This window comes from Rhagoletis pomonella, unplaced genomic scaffold, assembly GCF_013731165.1.
Source record: "Rhagoletis pomonella isolate Grant_MI unplaced genomic scaffold, Rhpom_1.0 Rhpom_scaffold_00005, whole genome shotgun sequence".
Taxonomy (NCBI): domain Eukaryota; kingdom Metazoa; phylum Arthropoda; class Insecta; order Diptera; family Tephritidae; genus Rhagoletis; species Rhagoletis pomonella.
The window spans coordinates 5,521,251-5,534,905 of record NW_023458559.1 but is presented as its reverse complement, the minus strand read 5'-3'; positions in this window follow the sequence as shown (position 1 = coordinate 5,534,905).

Here is a 13,655-nt window from a genome sequence, read left to right as displayed (position 1 = left end):
ACATTCGGAAAAAGTACATATTTGAATTCTAGTACAGTTTTAAACATGATGGATTTCATCGAATTAAAGCTCCCACATACTTTTATGAAGAAATAAATATTTTTTTTTATGGCCTTATAACAATTATATTCAACAATTTTTATAGAGCTTGAGGCCGTTTTTAATGAAAAACTATTGTGAAAAGGCAACAACAATTTGAAAAAATGGTAGAAGTGATAGCTATTTCGGAAATCACCACATTTCCTCATCAGATTTCTTCAGCGGGATTCGAACCGACGACCCCAGCTGACTCAGCCAGTTGCCTACGCACTGTGCTAAGTTCGCCTTATCAACTCTTGTTGCTTTTTCTACTTTTTACAACGCTTTTATCAACTTGCAATGTTGTGTTCCAGAAACTTTCAATGTTGTGGATCCAGAAACTTTCAATGTTGTGTTCCGACACCAAAGCAAAGCTTTGAAAAGCTCCTATAAAAAAGCATAGGTAGATGACATCTAGATGTCGCCCTATGTACTACGTTTGCTACACCGGAAATAGACGACACGCCATTTCTTTAAATAAAATTAGTTTGACTATTGTCAACTAAATCGAATGCTTTGTAAGTGAAGTGACTTGTGGACCACTTGAGGTATAGGTGGACCAGTTGGTAACCACTTAGAGACCAGTTGGTAACTAGTTCGTGGGACCAGTTGGTAACCAGTTGGGGACCAGTCCGGGAACCAGTTGGGAACCAGTCGGGGACTAGTCCGAAACTACTTACCTTCGGACCAGTTGGGGCCCAGTTGGTCTTTTTAAGCTCCTGTGGCCGTTTTAAGGGTAATTCTTGGGCTCCTGCACTGCCGCTCGGGGTTTCTGCCTTCTACGGTGGTAATTTTGGGCCGGGTTGCCTGTTTTGGCGGATTGTTGTGCTGTGTGCCGCGTATTACGTGTACCGGGTACCACTTTCTCGAGCGAATTGCTCTGGGGAACCTGTTGTGTGAGTTGCTGGCTTTTTGGCTAGACTTTGAGGAGGGTTTATACACGCATATCGGCGGAAATAGACGACACGCCATTTCTTTAAATAAAATTAATTGGTGCTCGTTTGTATGTACATACATATGTAAATGCATGTGTGTGCACCTTTCTATTAATATCGTTGAATTATTGTAATATCTATTGCAAAATTTTATTCAGACAGGACTAAAAAGCAGAAAATAAATAATATAAAAAAAACTTTTTAATATACAACGCTTTTATAAATGGACTAAAAAGTAGAAAATAATACTTCTCAGTCCCATAGAATTTGTTTTGATAACTTTTGATTTTGAAATTTTAGCAAAAGTCATTATAAACAATCTATGAAATTGAAAATGAAAAGCGTGGGGCGCATGTAATACACTTGAATTGATATGAAAAGTAATATATGAATGTATGTATGTGGGTATATGAATAACGACCGCTTAAAATCGATTTCAAAGATCTACTTTCGCTGTAGAAATTTTAGGTCTACGTTATGTAGTTTGACTATTGTCAATTAAATCGAATGCTTTGTATTGCATGCGCTCCACGTTTTTCATTTTCAATTTCATAGATTGTTTATAATGACTTTTGCTAAAATTTCAAAATCAAAAGTTATCAAAACAAATTCTATGGGACTGAGAAGTATTATTTTCTACTTTTTAGTCCATTTATAAAAGCGTTGTATATTAAAAAGTTTTTTTTATATTATTTATTTCATATGAGCCAACTACAATCAAGCGCAGCTATTCCAGTGCTATTTAAACTTGATCATGTGGTTGTTGGTTTTTGTTAATAATTCTATTTTTAGAATGTCCTTTGTTATTTGTTTTTGTTATTTATGGCCTTATAACAGTTATATTCAACAATTTTTATTGAGCTTGAGGCCGTTTTTAATGAAAAACTATTGTGGAAAAGCAACAACAATTTGAAAAAATGGTAGAAGTGATAGCTGTTTCGGAAATCACCAGACTCCTTCAGTGGGATTCTAACCGACGACCCCAGCCCACCAATCGGAAGAGAAACTCGGACAATCATTTTAAACTTTGCACAGATTGCTTTGCAGAGTACAGTAGGCGCTAAATGGTAATACAAGCATTTTGTGTCCAATTTGCTGTCAAATTATTCGACAATCGGCGAAAGTATTTATTTAACTTTTTACTTTTTCATGTTCCTTTTTTTTTGTTGAAAATTTTAATTATTTAATTTTTATACGCATGTGCATACATACATACATATGTATTAAATATATGCATTGAAATTTGCAAATTTCAATTTCTTCGTATAATAAAAGAAAACAAATATTTAGTTCAATGTTATCATGTCAGTTAGTTTTTATTTAGAACAGGGGGTTTTCAATGTACATATTCTAAAATGGAGACAAGAGCTACAAAAAAGATCAAATAACGCCTGCGGGCTTTATTTGATTTTTTAGGAAAGGAAGCCCGCGGGCGTTATTGCCATATCGATAGGGAAATACTGCCCACCGCGAAAAGGAAATAAAGCCCGCGGGCTTAATTTCTTTTTCGAAAAGGCAATAACGCCCGCGGGCTTTATTTCTTGTTTTTTTTTTAGGAAGCCTTGGGCATTGCACTCCACCGTAGGCAACTGGCTGAGTCAGCTGTTGTCGTAGGTTCGAATCCCCCTGAAGAAGTCTGATGAGGCAATGTAGTGGTTTTCGAAATAGCTATCACTTCTACCATTTTTTCAAATTGTTGCTGCTTTGTGGAGAAAAAATACATAAAAATATTAGTCACGACTTTTTCACTGTTGCGATGCTGTTACGTCTTTTTGCATTTCAGGGGACGATATATACAATTGAAATACATTTTTTCTAATCCGAAAAGTCTTCAAATACTGGGCCGATTTTAATGATATATGCTATGACGTGTATCATTTTTTTCGATTCATTTTTATTTCCTTTCAGACTGCAGAAATTTGTATTACTTTTTATGTTTGCCTAGGTCCACGTATTAGTATTCTTCTTCGAGTTCAGGCTCGTCTTCGCATTATCTTCGTCTTCGGATTTGTGCATAAGTTAAGACTTCTGAAACGGCTGGCAACTCTCCTAAATATAGTTAAGAAAGAAACACATCTCTAGCGTCTAATATTGTGAATTAAGTTAAATTTGATTTTTTAAATAGGTAACAACGCTTCTTAATATAGTTCAGAAATAAAGCCTTTTTAAACCCATTTCATTTGATATCCATATTTTTAATAATTGCTTTAACTTATTAAATAATTTGAGTTTACGTTCTTACCACTTAGAAGAAAACTCAATAAAACGAAGGTCTGCATTTCATATCCATGCACACATACATATGTACGTACATATGTGTGTACCTATATGCATGTACATATATAAGTGCATAGTTATTTACTGAACAGTAGCGCAGAATGAGCAAAAATTTTGCAGCAATAATCAAATAATAGCTAAGCGTTGGATTTCTACGACAATTACTGAGAAATAATAGATTAGTCGAATTTTTAACAGCCGCACTCAGAAACGTTCCTTAATAGTTTATCATCCATATAACAGGAATATTATGCTACAGCAAAGCGTGGCAGGGTACAGCTAGTTTATATATAAACGTACTTTCATGCTCTGCCGTTCGCATATGTTTCAGTGTTGCTAACTCTTAATTTTTAAAAAGCACCAAAAACTTGGGAAAAAAGCGTTTTACCACACTAAAAGCACCAAATGGTCTTGAATCAATGGATGCTTTTTTCATAATAGTTTGTAACAAAACAAGAACAAAAAATTAACAATATTTACAAGAATGCATACATAAATCAATACACAAAACTTTTTGGCTCATAACAATTGAAAGGCCACATGCTATAATGACTCATGCTTACGACGTAATACCGAAGTACTGCACATTAAAACTGATATATATCAAGAAAAATCTAATCCCACCAAATGAAAATCATGCCCTAAGTAGAAATGAGCAAAAAAAATTCATGTTTTCATTATATAACTTCAAACATCGCCAAAAACCGTGATTTTGGCACTTTGAGGTTAGGATATCTCAAAATTCTAGTGCTGGAGCAATTGTGCTACAGATTTGGATTCAGCACCAAGAAACGATGTGTTTTACTCAGCTGGTACAAAAATAAAATTTTTTACAAATAATTAGAAAATAGAACAAGAAAGTCTAAGTTCGGGCGGAGCCGAACATTAAATACCCGGCGCAAGTACCGCTGTAAGGTAAGCCGGGGTGTATTAATTTTGAGTAAACTAGCGTCCCTAAATTTCGAAAAATGGAAGTTTCAAGCATTTCTGAAATTTACCGTTATATGAAGAGCGGCCATAATTTTAGTCCGATTTCAATGAGTTTCAACTTTTTGCTTTTATGTGGCATGCACAATAACCATACCGAGTTTGGTATAAATTGGTAGAACGGTTACCGGTATACATATATGTGATCATAAGTGGGCGGTGCCTCGCCCATTTTCCAAAATTTTATCATTAACGTATTTCTTGGTAAAGAATAGTTGCAAGCATTAATTTTGAATAAATTAGCTTTAATATTTAATGATTTATCGAAGATTTCGGATTTCTCCAAATTACCGTTATATGGGAAGTGGGCGTGGTTATTGTCCGATTTTAAAAATTTTCGGCCATTTGGTATGCTGTATTAAGGCTAAAAACCGTGCCAAGTTTGGAAGAAATTGATGCAGCGGTTACCAAGATATACAAATTTAACTATAAGTGGGCGTGGCTATGCCCATTTTATAAAAATTTATAATATTCTTATTTTTCGTCTAAATATTATTGCAAATATTAATTTTGAGTGAATAATCTTCAGTAGTTACTAAAATATCGCAGTTTTCATATTTCTGAAAATTACCGTTATATGGGAGGTAGGCGTGGTTACTGTCCGATTTTACCCATTTTCAATACCATCCGTCCTACACCCGAAAGAAGTGCACGTACCAAGTTTTGTTAAGATATCTCAATTTTTACTCGAGTTATCGTGTGCACAGACGGACGGACGGACGGACGGAGTCACCGCTTAATCGATTTCTCTTTTCATTCTGATCATTTATGTATACAATTGTTTATATCTATCTCGATTCGTTTTGCCTGTTACAAACAACCGTTATGTGAACAAAGTTATACTACCCTTGTGCACAAGTGCGCTCGGGTATAAAAAAATACTTAACCTACTCGCATATCTACCAGCATTTTCAACGCGAATAGAATTGAACAAGGTGGGTTTGCAAGTACAGCTTTTTATCAATCATGGTTGTATTTAAGTGCATTTAAATTTGTAGATTTTTGTAAATTCAGTGCTGCTACGGCTTTAAATATTTAAAAATTATTTCAGGTTTTAACATATCTGAGTAATTTTAGTTCAGAAAAAAAGCACTAGAAAAGGCACTAGGCACTAAATAATTTTTTTTTGGCGTTTTAATTTTCAAAAAGCACTAAATCTAGTTATTAAAGCAACAAGTTGGCAACTATGATATGTTTACACATCAAATTTCATGAGTACCTAGTACTCACGAATTTTTTCTAAGAGGCTTTCAATTAGACAGCGTTGTTTAGCACATGTAAATTCATCGTCTACATACAATACAAGATACATCGTGTTGTTGTCGAATTTATACGTAAATACACCCGCATTAGCCGAAGCTTGCTCAAATCCGAAGCTCAGCAAAAAATCTGCTATGCGTTTATTCCACTGCCTGGAAGCTTGCTTTAAACCATACAAGCACTTTTGCAATTTACATACTTTGTCATTTTGTTGATAACCATATGGCTGCTCCATATAGATGTTTTCTTGTATCTGGCGATGTAGAAAAGGTGTCTTAACGTCAAATTGAATAATTTGCATGTTTTTCGCCGCTGAAATAGATAGAACTGTTCTTACCGACTCATATCGAACTACTGGCGAAAACACTTCGGTGTAATCTACTCCGCGAATTTGTGAACAGCCTCTAACAACTAGCCTAGCTTTATATTTTTAACCGACTTCCCAAAAAGGAGGAGGTTATGAGTTCGTCTGATTTTTTTTTTTTTTTTTTTTTTTATAGGTATGTTACCGCATAACTTTGGACCACGTCAACCGATTTCGATAATTCTTTTAGCACCGGAAAGGTAGTGTCTCAGAGGTGGTTCCATACATATATATTTTTATTGTATGAGAGTTGAAGTTGGTTTTTTTTTTGCTAAAAATTACGTGTTCTATTTTTCCCTTCGAGTCATATTTCCATTTAAAAACTCATCGATTAGTCAACACACGCATATCGTCAGTGCGTTCGGCGAGTGTCCAAGTTTAATTTTTCTGCAGAGCATTTAATTCGACATTAACTGCTGCTGCCCATTTCACACTGTCTTCGCTTTCTGGTGCCTGTTCTAAATTCGAAGGTTCATACTGCCCTGTGTGAACTTCAGCATCGATTTGTTGCTCACCAGCACTCTCCAATCATTCAAATTGAACATCTTTGCGAATAAAAACTCTTCTGGCGCGCGAATCAAACACCCTGTAAGCCTTACTTTGGTCATTATATCCAGCCATTAAATATTTGATTGCGTTTTTCTCCCAATTTTTTGCGCCGCTCTTTAGTTACGAAACCCAGTGGCGCAAATGCAAATTACGTAATCGAATACTCCTTCAAAACTTCGAAGGCGGTATATCGGAATGAATGGATTACAACCCAGATTACTTTGCCATAGGCATGGCCGCCTTGTGGTTAGCGTCCTTTATATACTGGTTTTGTCTGTAATCGGAAAGTATGATGTGACCGAATACTCTTGGGGCGTTCATTACAATACGTCTTCGTTTGTAAATTGTAATGTGCATTGTAAGTAGACTGCCTACAATAAGCATTAAAATTTTAAATTAGGTCAGCGGTGTTTTAATCATTTATTTGTATGAATTACGAAAAGCATATTGTGGGCGGACCACATTTAACTGTGCGCTGCTGGGGAACGTACGCATCAGAGCCGAATATTCGTAAATGCTGACCGATGGTCTCTTACCGAACCCTTTTTCATAAGGAGTGATGCTATCCAAAACTTCAGTCACTGTTCGATTTCTTAAGTACACTGCAGTGTTTGTCGCTTCTGCCCATAAATACAGAGGCAGCTCTCTCTCATCCAGCATGGCTTTCACGCATTCAACCACTGTCCGATTTTGCCGTTCTATGAACCTATTCTGTTCTGGTGATCTAGGGGTACTTGCTTCATGCTTGATACTATGTTGCAATCGAAATTTGCGCACATCATCGTTGCAAAACTCCAATCCTTCGCCTGAGCGTAATCTTTTCATTTTATGACCATCGGTTTGCACTTCAGCCATTTTCCTTTACGCTTTGTGAAGGTATTGTTGCTTTTGATTGATTTTGCCACGTAGGCTGATTTGTGCACACCAATTTGCGTGCCACCTACGCGTAAATTGATGAGCGCCTCCTCATTAATTAAATGCTCAGTAAATTTTTCAACCTTTTGTGCGTCGTTTGGAATGGCAAACCAGTTAGTGCGAACATAATCATATTTCGCTGGAAGACTACTTAAAATTTTTGCTATTATCATCGGCTCTTTCTGCTCAAGATGCATGTCTCTTAAACGTTGTGCAAGCGACGTTACTGTTGCGATGTAATCGATCATGCTCTCCTCTTCTCCCATCTTGCAGTTAATAAACTTTTCCAACAATACTTGGGCTGATTGATCGCTTTTTTTTAGAGTGAACATATTGAAGTCTAAACCACATTTCCACTGCCGTTCCACAGTCGGTCAAATACTTCAATTGGTCTAACTCAATTCCCCTCCTTAAAAATGCCTGAAACTCAGCATCTTTCTCATCCCATACCAACGCATTTGACGTAGTTCTGGTTTCAGTTCCCAATATGTATTTCCTTAGTTTGTTTCCGCCATATAAATTTTCATTTGGCGGCGCCACAGCTGGTAGCTTTGTCCATTGAAGCGGTGAATCTGATACTTGTTGGATTCTGACATGCTTACCTTTGCTTCAGGCTCAGCAATATTTAATGCTGTATCAAGTTCTATAATTTCAATAGATTCACAAAACTCCACGGTTTCATCCACAATTGCTGAATCGGTGCTCAACGTGTTCTGCGCTTTTTGGGAAGTTTCCTCCATACGCGATGTCAAAAGTGTACAAAGTTTTGCCCGTGGCAAACTGGTCCCATAACCTTTGCGATTGTTGAATGAATAAAACGCGGATCTTGAAGATCATTTTTGATATCTATTGAACTAACAATAGTATAAGTAGAATAATTTTGTGATCGCTAAATCCTACACCCGGAAGCCCATACCCGAGCCAAAAAGGAACAGAAGGCAGGACAGGCGAGAAAAAAGAAAATATGTATAAAATGTACAGAAGAAAATTGTTATAGTACAACAGAGCTACCATATAAATTTATACGTATACAGAACTTAAGAAAGCGATTTCTTCAACAATCATTAAAGATCTACGGTGACTGTTTATTAACAAATTGTATTCAATACAATTGGCGGTCGCTGTGGTGTAGTGGTAAGCAGTGTGTGCTTCCGCAGGGCCTGGGAGCAAGCTCTGGTCAAAGAAACATCGCAAAAAAAAAAATGTATAAAAAAGGATTTTTCTTAACAGCGGTCGCCCCTCGGCAGACAATGGCAAACCTCCGAAGTGTAGTGTAATTAGGGCTGCCAGATATCTCTGTTGCCAAACCGGCCTCTCGCTCCCTTCCCATTCATTTCGACGTGCGAAAGGATGTAGTAAAATTTTATTTTGACAGGCAAAAACAAAAACATAAAAACATGAGATCATGAGATCATTACAACGTACGTCAAAAAAACAAAACCACTTATTACAACTAAAGCACAGAGAATTTTTCACAATGCATGAACCTTTTTTTTATTCTTTATACAAATACAGTTTATACTAAATATATGAAAAAACACAAAAATAAAATTGTTAAACTTTGTACTAAACTCGGGAAAATTCAATAAATCAGACCTTCTATAAAAATTTTTAAAATGAAGTTTTGCAGCCCATTAAATTTTAATTGATTTTTGATATTGTTTTTACTGAGAGTTTCTTCCATACAACCTATGTTCGATAATTCTTTTTATATGGAAGACAAAAAAAATAAATGCTAAAAACCAACGAAATTTGCCGGCAACTTCGGACTTGCACTTTATTAATTGGCTCAAAAGCTACATTTTCAAAATTTTCCAAAAGATCTGATTAGAAATTGTGATCTGATGAAAGAGCCTCCGAGCCAATAACTTTGTACGGCACTGTACTTATAAGTACTCTAGGTTTCATGAAAGAAAAAAATTTAAGTACAAGATAACATTAAAATATCAGTCATATTTTTCGTTGCTGTGGACTTTTTCCAAAACTTCTGTATTTTCATTAATATAATTGTAAAACTCTGTGCATGTCATTTTGAACGTATTTAGGTTCATATACTAATCATCAACTATTGCTTGCGCAAAGTTCAACTATCTCTAAATGTAACTATTTCACAAATTAAACCGGTGCACTGAGAGAAAAAGGTTAGAATTAAAAAAGCGTGCTAAATTAAAAAAAAACCGCATATGAAAGAGCACCAACCCAACTCTTAATACATTTAAGTATACAAATTTTAGTATTTAGTATAGAAATATTCAATTCAAATACGCCCATATTAAAATGAAGCGATTTCCAATTACCGAATGCTTTTTCATAATTAAGTTAAAAAAATATTTAAATTCCATGCTGGTTGTAATGGGAATTGAACCCTGACCCTATGAAAATTAGCAAATTGTGGCAAGCATCCTCGCGCACTCAGCTACTGCCAGACATGTAAATGTGCATTTAAATGTTGAGTTTGAATCAACACCACGCGTGCGTGTTATGAAAGTATTATTTTTAAAAACGAACATTTTTAAGCGATAATCAAATAGAAAATATTCATGTTTAATATGCGTTATTTCCCTCAACGAATACATAACATTTTTCTGAATATTACAACGCGTCTTTTCTCTTAGTGTAGTGAACCTTTATTCAAATTTGTGCAATCAAATCAAAAACCGGGACACTAAAACAAAACCCGCGACATTTTAAGGTTGGAGCGGTACACCGGGACAAATAGTCTAAAACCGGGACATGTCCGGGAAAACCGGGACGTCTGGCAGCCCTAAGTGTAATGCCATGAAAAACAGCTTCTCTTAAAAATACAATCGCCGTACGGAGTCGACGTAAAACTTGATCATGTTCGCACTAACTGGTATGCCATTCCAAAAGACGCGCCAAAGGTTGGAAAATCGACTGAACATTTAATTAATGAGGATATAATGACCAAAGCAAGCCTTACAGGGTGCTTGATTCGCGCGCCAGAAGAGTTTTTATTCGCAAAGATGTTCAATTTGAATGATTGTACGAAGAAACAGAAAAATAAATACGAAAATTACAGAGAGGCGTACGAAACGAGGAGTGCAACTAAGCAAAAGGAGTGTGCTGGTGAGCAACAAATCGATGCTGAAGTTCACACAGTGCAGTATGAACCTTCCAATTTAGAAGAGGCACCAGAAAGCGAAGACAGTGTGAAATGGGCAGCAGCAGTTAATGACGAATTAAATGCTCTGCAGAAATATGAAACTTGGATACTCGTCGAACGGCCTGACGATATGCATGTGTTGACTAATCGATGGGTTTTTAAATGGAAATATGACTCAAAGGAAAAATTGAAAAATATAAAGCTAGGCTAGTTGTTAGAGGCTGTTCACAAATTCGCGGAGTAGATTACACGGAAATGTTTTCGCCGGTTGTTCGATATGAGTCGGTAAGAACAGTTCTATCTATTTCAGCGGCGAAAAACATGCAAGTTATTCAATTTGACGTTAATACAGCTTTTCTACATGGCCAGATATAATAAAACATCTATATGGAGCAGCCATATGGTTATCAACAAAATGACAAAGTATGTAAATTGCAAAAGAGCTTGTATGGTTTAAAGCAAGCTCCCAAACAGTGGAATAAACGCATTGTAGATTTTTTGCTGAAGTTCGGATTTGAGCAAGCTTCGGCTGATGCGGGTGTATTTACGTATAAATTCGACAACAACACGATGTACCTTGTATTGTATGTAGACGATGGACTTACATGTGCTAAACATCGCCAGCTAATTGAAAGCCTCTTAAAAAACTGTACTCTGAGTTTAAGATTACTCACAAAATGGCTGAGTATTTTGTTGGAATGCAAATGAAGTTCGACACAAAAGAGCAAAAACTTTTAATTTTTCAAAATATCATTCTAATTGTTTTACAGTTTCTATACCAGCCGAATTTGGCATGCAGTTCTCTAAAGCAAATACGATTGGATCGAAGTCAAAATTTCCGTATCGAGAGGCCATTGGTTCATTGATGTATTTGATGGTGTGCATAAAACCGGACATAGCATACGTTGTTGGTTTGTTAAGTCGTTATGTTGAAAATCTATCTGAAGCTCACTGGCAGGGAGTGAAACGTATTTTTAAATACCTCAAAGAGGCTTTAAATCACGGCATATTTTTTTCAATAAACTCTTGGAGCTCACAAAGACAAAGCGTGACTGCAACGTCTACCACTGAAGCAGAGTTTATTGCTATATGTGCAGCAACGAAAGCAGTTGTGTGGCTCCGAAAATTAGCGAAAGCGATTAACTGGGAGCAAATAGGTGCTTCGCCTTCAAAGTGCGACAATCAAAAGGCAATTGAGTTAGTGAAAACTCCTGAATCATCTAAACGTACTAAGCATATAGATATACAATATTTTTATACCCGAACGCCCTTGTGCACAAGGGTATATTAACTTTGTTCACATAACGGTTGTCTGTAACAGCCAAAAAGAGTCGAGATAGATATGGACAAATGTATACATAAATGATCAGAATGAAAAGAGAAGTCGATTAAGCCATGTTTGTCTGTCCGTCCGTATTGAAAATGGGCGAAATCGGACTGTAACCACGCCCATATAACGGTATTTTCGAAAAATACAAAAACTGCGATATTTCAGTAAATATTGTATGCAAATTGTTAAAAATTAGTATGTGGAGTAGAATTGTGGTAAAAAATATTGTTATGAAATTTTTGAAAAATGGGCGTGACCCCGCCCACTTATGATGAAATGCTGTATCTCAGTAGCCGCTCCACCAATCCTTACCAAACTCGGCACGAGGCTTGGCCAGGGTCTGGCTAAGAAATCTGTTGAAATCTTTGAAATCGGGCAATAACCACGTCCACCTGCCATATGACGGTAATTTACAGAAACACGAAAACTGCGATAAATCAGTAACTACTGCAGCTAATTGACTCAAAATCGATTATTACAATGACCACTGAGCAAAAAATTAAACTAGTATACATTTTTGGATAATGGGCGGGGCGATTTATCACTTTCCATCAAACTCGGTGCACTTAATAAGCTTGGTACGGAAAAGCAATTTGTTGAAAACTATTCAAATCGGACTAAAATTACACCCACATCGCGTATAACGGTAAATTTCAAAATACGAAAACTCCGATATTTCAATAACTGAGGACGCTACTTTGCTTCAAGTTAAAGTTACAACAATAAACAAGACTGCAATAGACTTTTAGAAATTGCGCGTAACACTTAGGAATTGGGCGTATACTTCTTTACTTGTTATTCTTGTGATATGCAAACAATAGGCGAAATTGACGTTCAGTTTGTGGAACGTAACAAACTGCTGGCGGATGCTCTCACCAAGGCTCTCAGCAGAGACAAGTTCGAAAGCTTAATAAAGCAATATGGTTTAACAGACAACATCGTCACTAAGTCTGCGTTCAAACACGGAAACTCAAGTTTCTTATTATCGACGATTTCTCTTTTGGTGTTGCCCTTTGCATTCACACACAAAAACTCTTTTGTACGCAATTGTTGTTGTCAGCTGTGAATCGCCAACTTGAATTACACAGACGAACGAGAGCACAAAGCGTGTCTCCCGAGTACGGCCGACTCGGTACCCGTCCCCTTTCCTCGTCGCTCTCTCCCCTACAAGCTTCGAGTTTCCGCAACAAAAGTTTTCGTGTCTGAACGTCGACTAAAGAAAGCGAGAGGGAGTGTTGAAGAAATCGCTTTCTTAAGTTCTCTATACGTATATAATGATATGGTAGCTCTGTTGTACTATACAATTTTTTTCTATACATTTTATACATGTTTTCTTTTTTCTCGCCTGTCCTGCCTTCTGTTCTTTTTTGGCTAGGGTATGGACTTCCGGCTCTAAAATTTTGCGATCACAAAGTTATTTTACTTATACTATTGTTTATTCAATAAATATCAAAACTGAATTTCAAGATCCGCGTTTTATTCATCCAACAATCGCAAAAATGATAAAAGTATTTTTATAACGTAAACAATTTAACAATCCAGCGAAAAGGACCCGAAGGATTTAGGAATTCAGCGATTAATTCAAGGATAATCGTAACAATACTTACAGTAACGACATTTTAGTATTCTTTGGCTATTTCCCTTTCGTTTATTTAATGCTTTTTATTTTTTTTATGAAAGTGTAGCTCGTAATCTAACAAAAACCATGTTAGTAAAAATTGCAAACTTTTTCTTTAAACATTCGGTATGCAGTTTTGTAGCCAGTTCAATTTTATTTTAATGAAGTGCAACTTTGAAGTAACTAGGACTTACGATTGATTTTTGGAAATTGTTTTT